The sequence below is a fragment of the Petromyzon marinus genome (genome assembly GCF_048934315.1).
Source record: "Petromyzon marinus isolate PM22_M1 ecotype Great Lakes invasive population chromosome 75 unlocalized genomic scaffold, UKy_Petmar_22M1.pri1.0 chr75_unloc.4, whole genome shotgun sequence".
Classification (NCBI taxonomy): domain Eukaryota; kingdom Metazoa; phylum Chordata; class Hyperoartia; order Petromyzontiformes; family Petromyzontidae; genus Petromyzon; species Petromyzon marinus.
In genome coordinates, this window is record NW_027422616.1 from 368602 (window position 1) to 388334 (window position 19733).

Genomic DNA, 19733 nt, shown 5'->3' on the forward strand with positions numbered 1-19733 from the left:
GAGAGACTCACAACACAGAGACAGACACATAGAGACACAGAGAGAGACACACAACACATAGACACACAACATAGACACACAGAGAGAGACACAGTCGCACAGAGAGAGAGACACAACACAGAGACACACAGAGACACACAGAGACACAACAGAGACCCAGAGAGAGAGGTGTGTCTGCTGGGGCAGTTAGCGATGGTGGTGGTGGTAGTCACCACCATCGCTTGTGATTCTGTTGAGGTGAGGTTACCTCGTGTGTTGGAGTTTAATGAATGTGTTGCCTCTACAGGGTACGTCTGTGACTCTGTTGAACTCGCTACACGAGTGTGGACTCACACAAACAATCACTCCACGCCCAGGCTGAGATGAATAATTATCCAATGTTTAATTCATATCACATTATAACTTTCAGTGACCCATAGACTCGCACCCACAGACTCACCACACAGAGACCCACAGACTCACCACACAGAGACCCACAGACTCACCAAAGACACCCACAGACTCACCACACAGACACCCACAGACTCACCACAGACACCCAGAGAGACCCACGACCAGCACCAGGGATTGAACCCAGGTGCTGGTCGTCTATGGAGGCCCCACGCTGCTCGAAGGACATCACGGGAGACCGACTCCCACTCAGGGAGTTGACGGCCGCCCCTTCACACGCACGGCATTGTGGGTCTCCCCTCTCCCAAGGTTCAGAGGTCAAGACGACATTCACCAGGGCTGGGCCACTCATGAATATTCATTAAGGGTCCGGCCCACTCATGAATATTCATGTGGCGTGGCCCACTCATGAATAATCATCAGGGCCGGCCCACTCATGAATATTCAACAGGGCTGGCCCACTCATGAATATTCATCAGGGTCCGGCCCACTCATGAATATTCATGAGGCATGGCCCACTCATGAACATTCATCAGGCGTGGCCCACTCATGAATATTCATGAGGCGTGGCCCACTCATGAACATTCATGAGGCGTGGCCCACTCATGAACATTCATCAGGGTCCGGCCCACTCATGAATATTCATAAGGGTCCGGCCCACTCATGAATATTCACGAGGCGTGGCCCACTCATGAATATTCACGAGGCATGGCCCACTCATGAACATTCATCAGGGCTCGCCCACTCATGAATATTCATGAGGCGTGGCCCACTCATGAATATTCATCAGGGTCCGGCCCACTCATGAACATTCACGAGGCGTGGCCCACTCATGAATATTCAACAGGGCCAGCCCACTCATGAATATTCATCAGGGTCCGGCCCACTCATGAATATTCACGAGGCGCGTGGCCCACTCATGAACATTCACGAGGCGAGGCTAGGGTCAGGTTTTGCAGACAGGCCCTGTGGGCTCCCCGCTGGACGCCTCTACCCGGAGTCTTGGCGAGTCGATGGGCCCCTGTGGGTAGCCTCCACCTCCTGTGGGGTGAGGGGTGTGAGAGGGGTGAGAGAGGGGTGAGATTGTTCACGCTTACGGTGGCTTTCAGACATCTTGCATTCACTTTGTAGGACTCCAGCGCTGTCCTACCAGACGGGTCTCATCCCCTTCACCTGATGAAGGCCGCTTGTGTTGTGTCCGAAACGTCGTGAGAATATTATTGTTGTCGTGTTATTTTATTTTTTTATCATCAATTTATTATTATTTTATGCTCATTCTACGTGGTGGTGGTGGTGGGTGGTGGTGGTGGTGGTGACTTTACCCGAAAGAACCAAAGAAGATGAATCCTTGCAGTCACGAAAGATTTAAATCGAAATTTAAACTGGCAAATCTCTGCGCGTGGCGCTGACGGATTTTTTGTTAATATTATAAATAAATAAATGCGCCGTTTAATAATAAATAAATTAATGCGGACCGACACCACCTGATGACGACCCTTTGTGTTACGGTCGAAACGTCGTGAGAATTTTTATTATTGTTTTATATATATATATTTCTTTATTATTTTATTGTTTCCCTCCGACGTGACTTTACCGAAAGAGCTAAGAATATGAATCACTGCAGTCACGAAAGCTTTAAATCAAAAATTTAAGAGGGAGGTTATTTTAGTTGTCTAGCCTAGGGGGCACCCCCAGTGGCAGCTGTCTCTGTGTGTGAGTCTGCTGCTGGCTGTGTGGTGCTGTGTGGTGCTGTAGCCCTAGGGGACACCCCCAGTGGCAGCTGTCTCTGTGTGTGAGTCTGCTGTGTGGTGCTGTGTGGTGCTGTAGCCTAGGGGACACCCCCAGTGGCAGCTGTCCCTGTGTGTGAGTCTGCTGTGTGGTGCTGTAGCCCTAGGGGACACCCCCAGTGACAGCTGTCCCTGTGTGTGAGTCTGCTGCTGTGTGGTGCTGTAGCCCTAGGGGACACCCCCAGTGGCAGCTGTCCCTGTGTGTGAGTCTGCTGTGGTGCTGTATGGTGCTGTATGGTGCTGTGTGGTGCTGTGTGGTGCTGTAGCCCTAAGGGGTACCCCCAGTGGCAGCTGTCCCTGTGTGTGAGTCTGCTGCTGCTGTATGGTGCTGTGTGGTGCTGTGTGAGTCTGCTGTATGGTGCTGTAGCCCTAGGGGGGCGCCCCCAGCGGCAGCTGCCCCTTGCGTGTGAGCCTGCTGGTGCTGTGTGGTGCTGTGTGGTGCTGTGTGGTGCTGTGTGGTGCTGTAGCCCTAGGGGGACACCCCCAGCGGCAGCTGTCTCTGTGTGTGAGTCTGCTGCTGTTGTGTGGTGCTGTGTGGTGCTGTAGCCCTAGCGGGGCGCCCCCAGCGGCAGCTGCCCCTGTGTGTGAGTCTGCTGTGTCGTGGTGTGTGGTGCTGTGTGTGAGTCTGCTGTGTGGTGCTGTAGCCCTAGGGGACACCCCCAGTGGCAGCTGTCTCTGTGTGAGTCTGCTGCTGCTGTGTGCTGCTGTGTGGTGCTGTGTGGTGCTGTGTGGTACTGTGTGGTGCTGTGTGGTACTGTGTGGTGCTGTGTGGTGCTGTGTGGTGCTGTGTGGTACTGTGTGGTGCTGTGTGCTGCTGTGTGGTGCTGCTGTGTGGTGCTGTGTGAGTCTGCTGGTGCTGTGTGGTGCTGTGTGAGTCTGCTGGTGCTGTGTGGTGCTGTGTGGTGCTGTGTGAGTCTGCTGGTGCTGTGTGGTGCTGTATGGTGCTGTGTGGTGCTGCTGTGTGGTGCTGTGTGGTGCTGTGTGGTGCTGTGTGAGTCTGCTGGTGCTGTGTGGTGCTGTGTGGTGCTGTGTGGTGCTGTGTGTGAGTCTGCTGGTGCTGTGTGGTGCTGTGTGGTGCTGTGTGAGTCTGCTGGTGCTGTGTGGTGCTGTGTGGTGCTGTGTGGTGCTGTGTGAGTCTGCTGGTGCTGTGTGGTGCTGTGTGGTGCTGTGTGGTGCTGTGTGAGTCTGCTGGTGCTGTGTGGTGCTGTGTGCTGCTGCTGTGTGCTGCTGCTGTGTGCTGCTGTAGCCCTAGCGGGGGGCACCCCCCAGCGGCAGCTGCCCCCCCCCCTTGCGTGCGAGCGGTGAGCTCACCCTCGGCGACCGTGGGTGAGGGAGCGACGCTGCCCGGACGCTCGGAGCGAGCCTCCTGGGTGCCATCGCGGTCTCTGAGGGCGCCCGCGATCCTTCTGCCCACGTACGTGCACGCTACACTCACACACACAGACACACAGACACACACACACAGACACACACACAGACACACACACACACACAGACACACACACACACACACAGACACACACACACAGACACACACACACACAGACACACACACACGCAGACACACACACACAGACACACACACACAGACACACACAGAGACACGCAGAGACACACACACACACAGACACACACAGACAAAGATCCCCCGTGTAGCCTTAACAGACTGTAGGGGCAAGTGCTGTTAGCGAGCACCTAATGACACACACACACTGACACACACACACACACTGACACACACACGCATGGACACACACACGGGCACACATACACACACACTGACACACACACGCACACACACACACGAACTGACACACACGCATTTACACACGCACACACACACACAGACAAAGATCCCCCGTGTAGCCTTAACAGACTGTAGGGGCAAGTGCTGTTAGCGAGCACCTATGAAGGCCGGAACGGTACACGAGGGGGGGTGGGTGGCCAGCACCACGCCCGACCGCCTTTGTCTCCCTAGTGGCAATGTCTACACACCGCACCAGGTACTCATTTGAGGCTGAGTCGACCTAGGGGAGGCCCGGGACCGGTTCAGATAATCGTCACGTGGTGGTGTTGGCCGTGAGCGGGAATCGAACCCGGGTCGCCAGATTCATAGCGCAGCGTAGCGCTAACCGCTACACTACCGCTACACACACACACACAGACACACACAGACAAAGATCCCCCGTGTAGCCTGTAACGCACTGTTGGGGCAAGTGGATGTTCGCGAGTGACACACGCGGAGGTGGTGGGTGGGTGGGGTGGGTGACCGGCACCACGCCCGGCCGCCTTTGTCTCCCTCGGCAGCGACGTTCACTGCATCACAGCCGCTAACTCATGCAAGGCAAGCTGTGGCTCCTGGGATGTTGGTGTTGCGCGTTATTTACGCCCGTTTATTGTGACAAAAACATTCGGTCACAGTCCCCCCGCGATGGCTGTTACGTTCAAATTATGGCTTTATGTTTTTTTGGTGACTTTGGAAAACGTTTTTTTTTGGAGGGGGGGGGGAGTTTGGACGTGTTTTGTTATTGTTGTTGTTGTAGTAACGGAGTTAGACTGATGGCCTTAATCTAAGTTGTCTTGTGGTTGTTGTTGTAGTAACGGAGTTAGACTGATGACCTTAATCTAAGTTGTCTTGTGGTTGTTGTTGTTGTAGTAACGGAGTTAGACTGATGGCCTTAATCTAAGTTGTCTTGTGGTTGTTGTTGTAGCACGGAGTTAGACTGATGGCCTTAATCTAAGTTGTCTTGTGGTTGTGGTTGTAGTAACGGAGTTAGACTGATGGCCTTAATCTAAGTTGTCTTGTGGTTGTTGTAGTAACGGAGTTAGACTGACGGCCTTAATCTAAGTTGTCTTGTGGTTGTTGTTGTAGTACGGAGTTAGACTGATGGCCTTAATCTAAGTTGTCTTGTGGTTGTTGTGGTTGTTGTAGCACAGAGTTAGACTGATGGCCTTAATCTAAGTTGTCTTGTGGTTGTTGTTGTAGTAACGGAGTTAGACTGATGGCCTTAATCTAAGTTGTCTTGTGGTTGTTGTTGTAGTAACGGAGTTAGACTGATGGCCTTAATCTAAGTTGTCTTGTGGTTGTTGTGGTTGTAGTAACGGAGTTAGACTGATGGCCTTAATCTAAGTTGTCTTGTGGTTGTGGTTGTTGTTGTAGTAACGGAGTTAGACTGATGGCCTTGATTTAAGTTGTCTTGTGGTTGTTGTGGTTGTAGTAACGGAGTTAGACTGATGGCCTTAATCTAAGTTGTCTTGTGGTTGTTGTAGCACGGAGTTAGACTGATGGCCTTAATCTAAGTTGTCTTGTGGTTGTGGTTGTAGTAACGGAGTTAGACTGATGACCTTAATCTAAGTTGTCTTGTGGTTGTTGTTGTAGTAACGGAGTTAGACTGATGGATATATGGTCAAGATGGCGCCGATGATGGCAGCCTCGGCCGGTTGGTGCGCCCTGTTTTGTCCAGTTTTGTCTTGTTTTGTCTTGAGAGGGGCCTGCTGTTCAACACACTCGTGCTGGTGAGAGAGGCCTGCTGTTCATCACACCCGTGCTGGTGAGAGAGGCCTGCTGTTTTGGGGCCTGCTGTTCATCACACCCGTGCTGGTGAGAGAGGCCTGCTGTTCAACACACCCGTGCTGGTGAGAGGGGCCTGCTGTTCAGCTCACACGTGTTGAGGGGCCTGCTGTTCAGCACACCCGTGCTGGTGAGAGGGGCCTGCTGTTCATCACATCCGTGCTGGTGAGAGGGGCCTGCTGTTGAGGGGCCTACTGTTCAGCACACCCGTGTTGGTGAGAGAGGCCTGCTGTTCAGCACACCCGTGTTGAGGGGCCTACTGTTCAGCACACCCGTGCTGGTGAGAGGGGCCTGCTGTTCAACAGACCCGTGCTGGTGAGAGGGGCCTACTGTTCAGCACACCCGTGCTGGTGAGAGGGGCCTGCTGTTCATCACACCCGTGCTGGTGTGAGGGGCGTGCTGTTCATCACCCCCGTGTTGGTGAGAGGGGCCTGCTGTTCACTCCCATGCTGGTGAGAGAGTCCTGCTGTTCAGCACACCCGTGCTGGTGCGAAGATGGCGCTGATGATGGTAGCCTCAGCCGGTCGGTGCGCCCTGTTTTGTCTTGTTTTGTCTGTCAATTCAGTGTTTTGCCAAGATTTTCGGAGTTCTCTAACAAGATGCGAACTTTTAAATATCAGGGAAACAACTCCTGTGGATTTAATTCCTACTTTTCTGCTTCCAGCGGCAGAATTAGTAGGCATTCTAGTCAATGCCGCGCTAGGCTTTGCTCAAGCAACGAAACGCCGCCCAAGGGGTAAACGGTCGGGGGCTCTAGTACGGCTACGCAGACGCGGGATCCGAACAGTGCTTCCGAGCTTTTTCCTCTCCAACGTACGTTCACTGTACAACAAAATGGATGAACTTCAGCTACTGATGGTAAAAAACAAAGACTTTCTTTCAGCTTCTGCATTGTGCTTCACGGAAACATGGCTGTGTGATTTGATTCCGGACACTTCGCTACAACTAGCAGGATTCCATCTTGTAAGATCGGATCGTGACATAGCACTCTCCGGCAAGACGAAAGGCGGTGGTATTTGTTTTTACATTAACAGTGGCTGGTGTGTAGATGTCACAGTGATTCTGCAACATTGTTCTCCACTCCTTGAATCAATTTTTATAACCTGTAAACCGTTTTACTCGCCTCGCGAGTTCGCGTCGCTCATTTTGGTCGGAGTTTATTTGCCGCCTTGTACTCAGGTTAAAGAGGCCCAACGCATGCTCGCCGATCAGATTCTGAGTGTGGAGCGAGCAAATCCAGATTCGTTGGTTATCGTACTTGGCGACTTTAACAAAGGTAATCTCAGCCACGAACTCCCCAAATACATACAATTCATTAAATGCCCAACCAGAGAAGGGAACACTCTGGATCACTGCTACACTACAGTCAGTAGAGCCTACCACGCCGTCCCCCGAGCAGCACTAGGACACTCTGACCATGCCATGGTCCACCTGATTCCTGCATACAGGCAGAAACTAAAACTCTGTAAACCTGCTGTGAGGACATCTAAACAGTGGACCAGTGAGGCTGTGGAAGATTTGCGGGCGTGCTTAGACTGTACTGACTGGGATATGTTCACGACTGCTACCAATAGTCTGGATGAACTCACAGAGGCTGTGACGTCCTACATCAGCTTCTGTGAGGACTGCTGTATCCCAACACGTACCAGGGTGAACTTTAACAACAATAAGCCCTGGTTCTCAGCAAAGCTCAGAAGGTTGAGGTTGGAGAAGGAGGAAGCGTTTAGGAGTGGAGATAGAGACAGATTCAAGGAGTCGAAGAACAGGTTTAGCAAAGCGGTGAGAGAGGCTAAACGACTGTACTCAGAGAGACTAAAACACCAGTTCTCTACAAACGACGCTGCTTCTGTCTGGAGAGGGCTCAGGCAGATCACCAACTACAAACCCAGAGCCCCCCACACCACTAACGACTCCCGCCTAGCCAACGACCTGAACGAATTCTACTGTAGATTTGAAAGACAATTGGACTGTCCTGAACCACCCCTTCCAACCCAAGAGGCCCCATCCCCCACCAATACTACAGAGACGACTATCTCCTTTCAGGAGGGAGAAGTTAATAGACTTTTCAAGAGGCAGAATCCACGCAAAGCAGCCGGGCCGGACTCTGTCTCTCCAGCCACCCTCAGGCACTGCGCTGACCAGCTGTCTCCGGTGTTCACCAACATCTTTAACACCTCCCTGGAGACATGCCATGTACCAGCCTGTCTCAAGTCCTCCACCATCATCCCTGTGCCCAAAAAGCTAAGGCCAACAGGACTAAATGATTACAGACCGGTCGCCCTTACATCTGTGGTAATGAAGTCTTTTGAGCGCCTGGTCCTGGCACACCTCAAAGCCATCACAGACCCTCTCCTGGACCCCCTTCAGTTTGCCTACAGAGCCAACAGGTCTGTGGAGGATGCAGTTAACATGGCCCTCCACTTCACCCTACAGCATCTGGACGCCCCAGCATCCTACGCCAGGATCCTGTTTGTGGACTTCAGCTCTGCCTTCAACACCATCATCCCTGCCCTGCTTCAGGACAAGCTCTTCCAGCTGAACGTGCCATACACCACCTGTAAATGGATCACAGACTTCCTGTCTGACAGGAAGCAGTGCGTTAAGCTGGGAACACAAGTTTCTGGCTCCAGGTCCATCAGCACCGGAACTCCTCAGGGCTGCGTCCTTTCCCCTCTGCTCTTCTCCCTGTATACCAACAGCTGCACCTCCAATCATCTGTCCGTCAAACTATTGAAGTTTGCGGATGACACCACCCTCATTGGGCTGATCTCTGGTGGGGATGAGTCTGACTATAGGTGGGAAGCTGACAATCTGGTGACCTGGTGTAGCCAGAACAACTTAGAGCTAAATGCTCTAAAGACAGTTGAGATGGTTGTGGACTTCAGGAAGAATACAGCACCACTCACCCCCATCACCCTGTTAGACTCCCCAGTAAAAATTGTAGAGTCCTTCCGCTTCCTGGGCACTATTCTCTCCCGGGACCTCAAGTGGGAATTGAACATCAGCTCCCTCACCAAGAAAGCTCAACAGAGGATGTACTTTCTACGGCAGCTGAAGAAATTCAACCTGCCAAAGACAATGATGGTGCAATTCTATACAGCGATCATTGAATCCATCCTCACCTCCTCCATAACCGTCTGGTACGCTGCTGCCACTGCCAAGGACAAGAGCAGACTGCAGCGTATCATCCACACTGCTGAGAAGGTAATTGCCTGCAATCTACCGACCCTCGAGGACCTGCACACGACAAGGTCTATGAGGCGAGCGAGGAAGATTATGGCCGATTTCTCCCACCCTGGACACTCTCTGTTTCAGCTACTCCCCTCCGGCAGAAGGCTTCGGTCCATCAGGACCAAAACCTCACGCCATAAAAACAGTTTCTTCCCATCTGCTGCTGGCCTGTTAAACAAGGCCAAGGGCTAACACTGTTTTTAACATTTGATCTACATAACGACACGTTGCTGATATTAACTATGTTTCCCTATTTGTATTTTTAAATTATATCTTAAAGCTATTTTATATTCGATATTTATTTAATTTTATATACTTCAGCCCCTTAGTGTTAGACTTTTAACCCTTATTATAGTAAGACTTGTTTAAAACTTATTTAAGATTTTAGATTCCTATATGTTGAATGTATGCACCATCCTGCCAAAGTAAATTCCGTGTCGGTGTGAACTTACATGGCGAATAAAACCCTTTCTGATTCTGATTCTGATTAATCTAAGTTGTCTTGTGGTTGTTGTAGCACGGAGTTAGACTGATGGCCTTAATCTAAGTTGTCTTGTGGTTGTTGTTGTAGTAACGGAGTTAGACTGATGGCCTTAATCTAAGTTGTCTTGTGGTTGTTGTTGTAGTAACGGAGTTAGACTGATGGCCTTAATCTAAGTTGTCTTGTGGTTGTTGTTGTAGTAACGGAGTTAGACTGATGGCCTTAATCTAAGTTGTCTTGTGGTTGTGGTTGTTGTTGTAGTAACGGAGTTAGACTGATGGCCTTACTCTAAGTTGTCTTGTGGTTGTTGTTGTAGTAACGGAGTTAGACTGATGGCCTTACTCTAAGTTGTCTTGTGGTTGTGGTTGTTGTTGTAGTAACGGAGTTAGACTAATGGCCTTAATCTAAGTTGTCTTGTGGTTGTTGTTGTTGTAGTAACAGAGTTAGACTGATGGCCTTAATCTAAGTTGTCTTGTGGTTGTTGTGGTTGTTGTAGTAACGGAGTTAGACTGATGGCCTTAATCTAAGTTGTCTTGTGGTTGTTGTGGTTGTAGTAACGGAGTTAGACTGATGGCCTTAATCTAAGTTGTCTTGTGGTTGTTGTGGTTGTAGTAACGGAGTTAGACTGATGGCCTTAATCTAAGTTGTCTTGTGGCTGTGGTTGTTGTTGTAGTACGGAGTTAGACTGATGGCCTTAATCTAAGTTGTCTTGTGGTTGTGGTTGTAGTAACGGAGTTAGACTGATGGCCTTAATCTAAGTTGTCTTGTGGTTGTGGTTGTTGTAGTAACGGAGTTAGACTGATGGCCTTAATCTAAGTTGTCTTGTGGTTGTTGTTGTTGTAGTAACGGAGTTAGAATGATGGCCTTAATCTAAGTTGTCTTGTGGTTGTTGTGGTTGTAGTAACGGAGTTAGACTGATGGCCCTAATCTAAGTTGTCTTGTGGTTGTTGTGGTTGTAGTACGGAGTTAGACTGATGGCCTTAATCTAAGTTTTCTTGTGGTTGTTGTTGTAGTAACGGAGTTAGACTGATGGCCTTAATCTAAGTTGTCTTGTGGTTGTTGTTGTTGTAGTAACGGAGTTAGAATGATGACCTTAATCTAAGTTGTCTTGTGGTTGTTGTTGTAGTAACGGAGTTAGACTGATGGCCTTAATCTAAGTTTTCTTGTGGTTGTTGTTGTAGTAACGGAGTTAGACTGATGGCCTTAATCTAAGTTGTCTTGTGGTTGTTGTTGTTGTAGTAACGGAGTTAGAATGATGACCTTAATCTAAGTTGTCTTGTGGTTGTTGTTGTAGTAACGGAGTTAGACTGATGGCCTTAATCTAAGTTGTCTTGTGGTTGTTGTAGTAACGGAGTTAGACTGATGGCCTTAATCTAAGTTGTCTTGTGGTTGTTGTGGTTGTAGTAACGGAGTTAGACTGATGGCCTTAATCTAAGTTGTCTTGTGGTTGTTGTGGTTGTAGTAACGGAGTTAGACTGATGGCCTTAATCTAAGTTGTCTTGTGGTTGTTGTGGTTGTAGTAACGGAGTTAGACTGATGGCCTTAATCTAAGTTGTCTTGTGGTTGTTGTTGTTGTAGTAACGGAGTTACACTGATGGCCTTAATCTAAGTTGTCTTGTGGTTGTTGTTGTAGCACGGAGTTAGACTGATGGCCTTAATCTAAGTTGTCTTGTGGTTGTTGTTGTTGTAGTAACGGAGTTACACTGATGGCCTTAATCTAAGTTGTCTTGTGGTTGTTGTTGTAGTAACGGAGTTAGACTGATGGCCTTAATCTAAGTTCTTGTGGTTGTTGTGGTTGTTGTTGTAGTACGGAGTTAGACTGATGGCCTTAATCTAAGTTGTCTTGTGGTTGTTGTGGTTGTAGTACGGAGTTAGACTGATGGCCTTAATCTAAGTTGTCTTGTGGTTGTTGTTGTAGTAACGGAGTTAGACTGATGGCCTTAATCTAAGTTGTCTTGTGGTTGTTGTTGTAGTACGGAGTTAGACTGATGGCCTTAATCTAAGTTGTCTTGTGGTTGTAGCACGGAGTTAGACTGATGGCCTTAATCTAAGTTGTCTTGTGGTTGTTGTTGTAGTACGGAGTTAGACTGATGGCCTTAATCTAAGTTGTCTTGTGGTTGTTGTTGTAGTAACGGAGTTAGACTGACGGCCTTAATCTAAGTTGTCTTGTGGTTGTTGTTGTAGCACGGAGTTAGACTGATGGCCTTAATCTAAGTTGTCTTGTGGCTGTGGTTGTTGTTGTAGCACGGAGTTAGACTGATGGCCATAATCTAAGTTGTCTTGTGGTTGTTGTTGTTGTAGTAACGGAGTTAGACTGATGCCCTTAATCTAAGTTGTCTTGTGGCTGTGGTTGTTGTTGTAGTACGGAGTTAGACTGATGGCCTTAATCTAAGTTGTCTTGTGGTTGTTGTGGTTGTTGTAGCACGGAGTTAGACTGATGGCCTTAATCTAAGTTGTCTTGTGGTTGTTGTGGTTGTAGTAACGGAGTTAGACTGATGGCCTTAATCTAAGTTGTCTTGTGGCTGTGGTTGTTGTTGTAGTACGGAGTTAGACTGATGGCCTTAATCTAAGTTGTCTTGTGGTTGTGGTTGTTGTTGTAGCACGGAGTTAGACTGATGGCCTTAATCTAAGTGGTCTTGTGGCTGTGGTTGTTGTTGTAGTAACGGAGTTAGACTGATGGCCTTAATCTAAGTTGTCTTGTTGTGGTTGTTGTTGTAGTAAGGATTTAGACTGATGGCCTTAATCTAAGTTGTCTTGTGGTTGTTGTGGTTGTAGTAACGGAGTTAGACTGATGGCCTTAATCTAAGTTGTCTTGTGGCTGTGGTTGTTGTTGTAGTACGGAGTTAGACTGATGGCCTTAATCTAAGTTGTCTTGTGGTTGTGGTTGTTGTTGTAGCACGGAGTTAGACTGATGGCCTTAATCTAAGTTGTCTTGTGGCTGTGGTTGTTGTTGTAGTAACGGAGTTAGACTGATGGCCTTAATCTAAGTTGTCTTGTTGTGGTTGTTGTTGTAGTAAGGATTTAGACTGATGGCCTTAATCTAAGTTGTCTTGTGGTTGTTGTTGTAGTAACGGAGTTAGACTGATGGCCTTAATCTAAGTTGTCTTGTGGTTGTTGTGGTTGTTGTAGCACAGAGTTAGACTGATGGCCTTAATCTAAGTTGTCTTGTGGTTGTTGTTGTAGTAACGGAGTTAGACTGATGGCCTTAATCTAAGTTGTCTTGTGGTTGTTGTTGTAGTAACGGAGTTAGACTGATGGCCTTACTCTAAGTTGTCTTGTGGTTGTTGTTGTAGTAACGGAGTTAGACTGATGGCCTTAATCTAAGTTGTCTTGTGGTTGTTGTTGTAGTAACGGAGTTAGACTGATGGCCTTACTCTAAGTTGTCTTGTGGTTGTTGTGGTTGTTGTTGTTGTTGTTTGAATTGCATCCCACTGGGAGTTTTTTGCATGCAGCGTTGTTAGACGGTGCTTTTTTCAGGAATATTTTTGCTGGTTTTTTTTCCCATGGATTTTTCTGTTTTGCACAGTCAACACACAGTAGTCACTTTAAGATGTTTTTTTCCTCGTTCGTGTTTTAGTTTTTTGCGGTTGCACTCCGATTCAAGAGCCGAATGGTTCACAGGGCTATACCAAAATAAATAAAACTGAAACTGAACACCAGCTACTACCTCATTTGAGGCTGAGTCGACACACACAACAACAACAACCGCCATTCGCCACTAAGTGGCGGTGACGTCACCACGACGCTTGTGCCAGGCTAGGTGCACGTTGAGGCTATCACGTGAAGTGTCGAACGCCCGCTGGCAGGAGGTCACGGGGCAGACCCAGGTGCCACGGGTCGACTGAGATGACTGGCTGATGCACCACCTGTGCCCCCTACTGTGCCAACCTGCTGTGCTTTAGCCACCCGGCGCTCCGCTCGTTGTTGTGAGCGTCGCTCCTCCGCCCTCCGTTGTTGTTGGAGGGCGACTACCTCCAACTGCCCAGTAGCGTCCTTCACGAGCCTCCTCCATAGAGGCCGATCTTGACACCGCTGGTACCAGTCATCGGCAAGTCCATTCAGCTCCACGTCCTCCTGTACCACATCACTCCATCTCTTCTCTAGCCCGTGCCACGCCCGTTTAGCCCCCTCGATCCGGCCGAACAAAAGCTGTTACGGCATGCGGTGGCTGGGCATGCGGGCTACATGACCCAGCCATCGCAGCCTTGCCTGCCGGAGGAGCTCACCGATGGGACCTTGCCCAGATCTTTCAAGGATTTGTGAGCTCCTCACACAATCCAGTCTGGTTAAACCCAGGATGGATCGTAGGCAGGCCAGCCTAAATGTTTCCAACCAGCGAAGATGTTCCATTAGGGGGGTCCACGTTTCGCAAGCGTAGAGAAGGGAGGGAATGACCGTGGCCGAGAAGACCTGAAGCTTAGTGCGGAGCGACAGACCAGGTAGCTTCCACACAGCGTTATGCAACCGTTGAAAAGATATTGCCGCTCGACTGATTCGGAGTGAGACCTCTGCTGTTAAACTGGAGCCGGTCATAAGCACACTGCCTAGGTATGGGAAACTCTCCACTCTCTCCACAACTGCCCCATCGCCGATTGGGAGTTGTGGGGTTGGAGTGTCTGATGGTACAAAATACCCAGGCAGGTGCATAGTTTTGGTGGGGCTGATGGTAAGGCCCCACCTCTTAGTGGCACGCTCCAGTCTCAGCAGCAGCGTCTCCAACTCCTCCTCTGAATGAGCAGCTATTACCAAATCATCGGCATACATAACGTGGTTGAGCAATAGGGAGCCATCCCTTGACCGCACCCGGGCATCGATCAGCCTCCCATTATATCTGTACCAAATGGAGATTCCCCCGATACAGCTATTGAAGGCTTCACGAACTACGTGGTCAAAATAGATGTTAAATAATGTAGGAGCCAGAGGACATCCCTGTCGCACCCCAAGGTGTACAGGGAATGGCTCTGACTCCCGGCCACGTAGTTTTACCCGGGCCCGCTCACCATCATGAAGGTCCTTAATGATCGTGAGCAGAGGGTCAGGGACTCCAAAAGCACGAAGAACAACCCAGAGCCCAGGCCTACTGATGGTATCATAGGCCTTGACCAGGTCAATAGGCACGCACACACTGAAACACACACACTGACACACACAAAGATAAAGATCCCCCGTATAGCCTTAACAGACTGTAGAGGCAAGTGCTGTTAGCGAGCACCTATGAAGGCCGGAACGGTACACGAGGGGGTGGGTGGCCAACACCACGCCCGACCGCCTTTGTCTCCCTAGTGGCAATGTTTACACACCGCACCAGGTACTCATTTGAGGCTGAGTCGACCTAGGGGAGGCCCGGGACCGGTTCAGATAATCGTCACCGGTGGTGTTGGCCGTGAGCGGGAATCGAACCCGGATCGCCAGGTTCATAGCGGAGCGTAGCGCTAACCGCTACACCACCGCTCCCACACACAGACACACACACAGACACAAACACAGACACACACAGACACACACACAGACAAACACATAGACACACACAAACACATAGACACACACACACACAGACACACACACAGACACACACAGACACACACACAGACAAACACATAGCCACACACAAACACATAGACACACACACACTGACACACACACACAGACAAACACACACACAGACAAACACACAGACACACACACACACAGACACACAAACACATAGACAAACACAAACACATAGACACACACACACAGACACACACACAGACACACACACACAGACAAACACACACAGATAAACACACACACAAACACATAGACACACACAAACACATAGACACACAGACACACACACAGACACACACACACAGACAAACACACACAGACAAACACACACACAAACACATAGACACACACACATACTGACACACACAGACACAACAACAACCGCCATTCGCCACTAAGTGGCGGTGACGTCACCACGACGCTTGTGCCAGGCTATGTGCACAGACAGACACAGACACACACGTGTCCTGGTGTAAGATCGGGGTAAGGTGACATCACTCCCCTGTCACGTCACCCTTTCACCTGCTACAGCTGAGCGTGAGCCACAACCGGAAATTCCACATTCCTATGCCGAGTGGCAGAACATCCGCAGATGTTGTAGATACACACACACAGGGCTGTACGTGCCACTCACGGTGAGTTGGCAATTTCAATGTCTGTGGGTAGAGAGAGACCCATAGATTCACCACACAGAGACCCATAGACTCACCACAGAGACCCACAGACTCACCACACAGAGACCCACAGACTCACCACACAGAGACCCACAGACTCACCACACAGAGACCCACAGACTCACCACACAGAGACCCACAGACTCACCACACAGAGACCCACAGACTCACCACACAGAGACCCACAAACTCACCATACAGAGACCCACAGACTCACCACACAGAGACCCACAGACTCACCACACAGAGACCCACAGACTCACCACACAGAGACCCACAGACTCACCACACAGAGACCCACAAACTCACCATACAGAGACACACAGACTCACCACACAGAGACCCACAGACTCACCACACAGAGACCCACAGACTCACCACACAGAGACCCACAGACTCACCACACAGAGACCCACAGACTCACCACACAGAGACCCACAGACTCACCACACAGAGACCCACAGACTCACCACACAGAGACCCACAGACTCACCACACAGAGACCCACAGACTCACCACACAGAGACCCATAGACTCGCCACACAGAGACCCACAGACTCAACACAGACACCCATAGACTCACCACACAGAGACCCACAGACTCACCACACAGAGACCCATAGACTCACCACACAGAGACCCATTGACTCATCACACAGAGGCCCATAGACTCACTACACACAGAGACCCACAGACTCATCACACAGAGACCTACAGACTCACCACACAGAGACCCACAGACTCACCACACAGAGACCCACAGACTCACCACACAGAGACCCCCAGACTCACCACACAGAGACCCACAGACTCACCACACAGACTCACCACACAGAGACCCATAGACTCACTACACACAGACCCACAGACTCACCACACAGAGACCCACAGACTCACCACACAGAGACCCACAGACTCACCACACAGACTCACCACACAGAGCCCCATAGAGTCACCACACAGAGACCCACAGACTCACCACACAGAGACCCACAGACTCACCACACAGAGACCCCCAGACTCACCACACAGAGACCCACAGACTCACCACACAGACTCACCACACAGAGACCCATAGACTCACTACACAGAGACCCACAGACTCACCACACAGAGACCCACAGACTCGCCATACAGAGACCCACAGACTCACCACACAGTCACCCACAGACTCACCACACAGAGAACCACAGACTCACCACACAGAGACCCACAGACTCACCACACAGACACCCACAGACTCACCACACAGAGACCCACAGACTCACCACAGAGACCCACAGACTCACCACACAGAGACCCACAGACTCACCACACAGAGACCCACAGACTCACAACACAGAGACCCACAGACTCACCACACAGACACCCACAGACTCACAACACAGAGACCCACAGACTCACCACACAGACACCCACAGACTCACCACACAGAGACCCACAGACTCACCACACAGACACCCACAGACTCACCACACAGAGACCCACAGACTCACAACACAGAGACCCACAGACTCACCACACAGACACCCACAGACTCACAACACAGAGACCCACAGACTCACCACACAGACACCCACAGACTCACCACACAGAGACCCACAGACTCACCACACAGACACCCACAGACTCACCACACAGAGACACACAGACTCACCACACAGAGACACATAGACTCACCACACAGAGACCCAGACTCAACACACACAGAGACCCACAGACTCACCACACAGAGACCGACAGACTCAACACACAGAGACCGACAGACTCACCAGACAGAGACCCACAGACTCATCACACAGAGACACACAGACTCACCACACAGAGACCCACAGACTCACCACACAGAGACCCACAGACTCACCACACAGAGACCCACAGACTCACCACACAGAGACCCACAGACTCACCACACAGAGACCCACAAACTCACCATACAGAGACACACAGACTCACCACACAGAGACCCACAGACTCACCACACAGAGACCCACAGACTCACCACACAGAGACCCACAGACTCACCACACAGAGACCCACAGACTCACCACACAGAGACCCACAGACTCACCACACAGAGACCCATAGACTCACCACACAGAGACCCACAGACTCACCACACAGAGACCCACAGACTCACCACACAGAGACCCACAGACTCACCACAGAGACCCATAAAGTGTTAAAACGATAATCAATTACTAATTAAGTGTAATAATATTAATTTAAACTACGCTCAAAGCCGCGTGTATATTTTAAGTGATTTATATATTTAGGACCGTAAGAACTCACCCTTTATTATGAGTCACACCATGGTTCAAGATGTAAAGTTAAACACTTTGTATTTGTTAATCTTTAAAGTCTTCGGCTGTCGCCCGTTTGCCTGAGGTAAAAAAATAATTTACTCTAAAAGCTTCCAACTCATTTGTATCGATTCAAGCGGTGTCGATTCCTTGCCGGAATCGATTCCTCTCCACCCTTCGTCGTCCACGCAACGAGTTCGAGAGATCGATTCCCCAGCTTCGGATCGCGGGGAATAAAAGGAATCGATTTGTGGGTTGGGGATGTTGAGAGTCGCCTCGCTTGTGATGACGTCACGCGAATTTTGACCCCGCCCCCTTGTCACGTGGCGTCACAAAGAGTCAGACCCCCCTCGACTATGACGTCACAACCCCCCCTCAACTATGACGTCACAAACCCCCCCTCCCCCCTCCCAAAAAAATATAAAACATTTTGATTTAAAGCTTTCGTAACTGCAGTAATTCATATTCTTAGTTCTTTCGGTAAAGTCACGTTGAAGGGAAACAATATAATAATAATAATATATATAAAACAATAATATATATTTTATTGTTTCCCTTCAACGTGACTTTACCGAAAGAACTAAGATTATGAATATAAAACATGCTTCAAATCGAATTTTGATTTAAAGATTTAGTTACTGCAGGGATCCATACTGTTGACTCTTTCTGTAAAGTCACCACCACGTAGATAGGGAAACAATAAAATAATACAAATATAAAACAATAAAACTATTATTCTTGGTTCTTTCGGTAAAGTCACCACCACGTAGAAGGGAAACAATAAAATAATAAAAATATAAAACAATAAAATTATTGTAAAACAATACAATTATTATTCTTGGTTCTTCCGGTAAAGTCACCACCACGTAGATAGGGAAACAATAAAATAATAAAAATACAAAACAATAAAATTCTCACGACGTTTAGACTGCAACACAAAGCAGCAATCATCATCAGGTGTGAAAACCACAGCAAGAAAAATCTGAAAATTAAAAAAAAATCTGCTGTGGTTTTCACACCTGATGATGATTGCTGCATTGTGTTACAGTCGAAAGATCGTGATAATTTTATTGTTTTATATTTTTTATTATTTTATTGTTTCCCTTCATCGTGGTGACTTTACCGAAAGAACCAAGAATAATAATTTTATTGTTTTACAATAATTTAATTGTTTTGTATTTTTATTATTTTATTGTTTCCCTTCTGCGTGGTGAATATACATTATATACATTAATATTGAGAGCTGGGATTGCGCAACATCACTTTCGAGGGAATCGAAATCGACTTTGAAGCCGGTGGTGGAACTTGCAATGAGGCACTACGGGTGGTCGTGAGGTAGTAGAACCCGCGCGTGTGAAATAAAAAAAACGCGATTTTTTAATGCGTTGAGTAACTATGGGGGGGGGGGGTGGGGGGTCAACTACGGCTGGTCGCGAGGCATAAACCCGCGCGTGTGAAATAAAAAACGCGATTTTTTAATGCGTTGCGGAACCACCTACCCACTCACTCACCCACCTATCCACTCACCCACCTACTCACCCACCCACTCACCCACCTACCCACTCACTCACCCACCCACTCACCCACCTACCCACTCACTCACCCACCTACTCACCCACCCACTCACCCACCTACCCACTCACTCACCCACCTACCCACTCACCCACCTACTCACCCACCCACTCACCCACCTACCCACTCACTCACCCACCCACTCACCCACCTACCCACTCACCCACCTACCCA

General features: G+C 49.2%; 2 long non-coding RNA genes across 2 annotated transcripts; one reads left to right on the plus strand and one right to left on the minus strand.

The window, feature by feature from the left end:
• Nucleotides 1–338: 338 nt before the first annotated feature.
• On the plus strand, nt 339–1436 carry LOC142908173 (uncharacterized). The gene is made up of 3 exons (XR_012931624.1): nt 339–956; nt 1153–1209; nt 1325–1436. It is a non-coding gene; the product is annotated as an uncharacterized LOC142908173 (long non-coding RNA).
• Nucleotides 1265–18135, minus strand: LOC116937881 (uncharacterized). The gene is made up of 3 exons (XR_004402076.2): nt 17977–18135; nt 3489–3602; nt 1265–1431 (listed from the first exon to the last, which is right to left on the minus strand). It is a non-coding gene; the product is annotated as an uncharacterized LOC116937881 (long non-coding RNA).
• Between the last annotated feature and the right edge of the window lie 1598 nt (nt 18136–19733).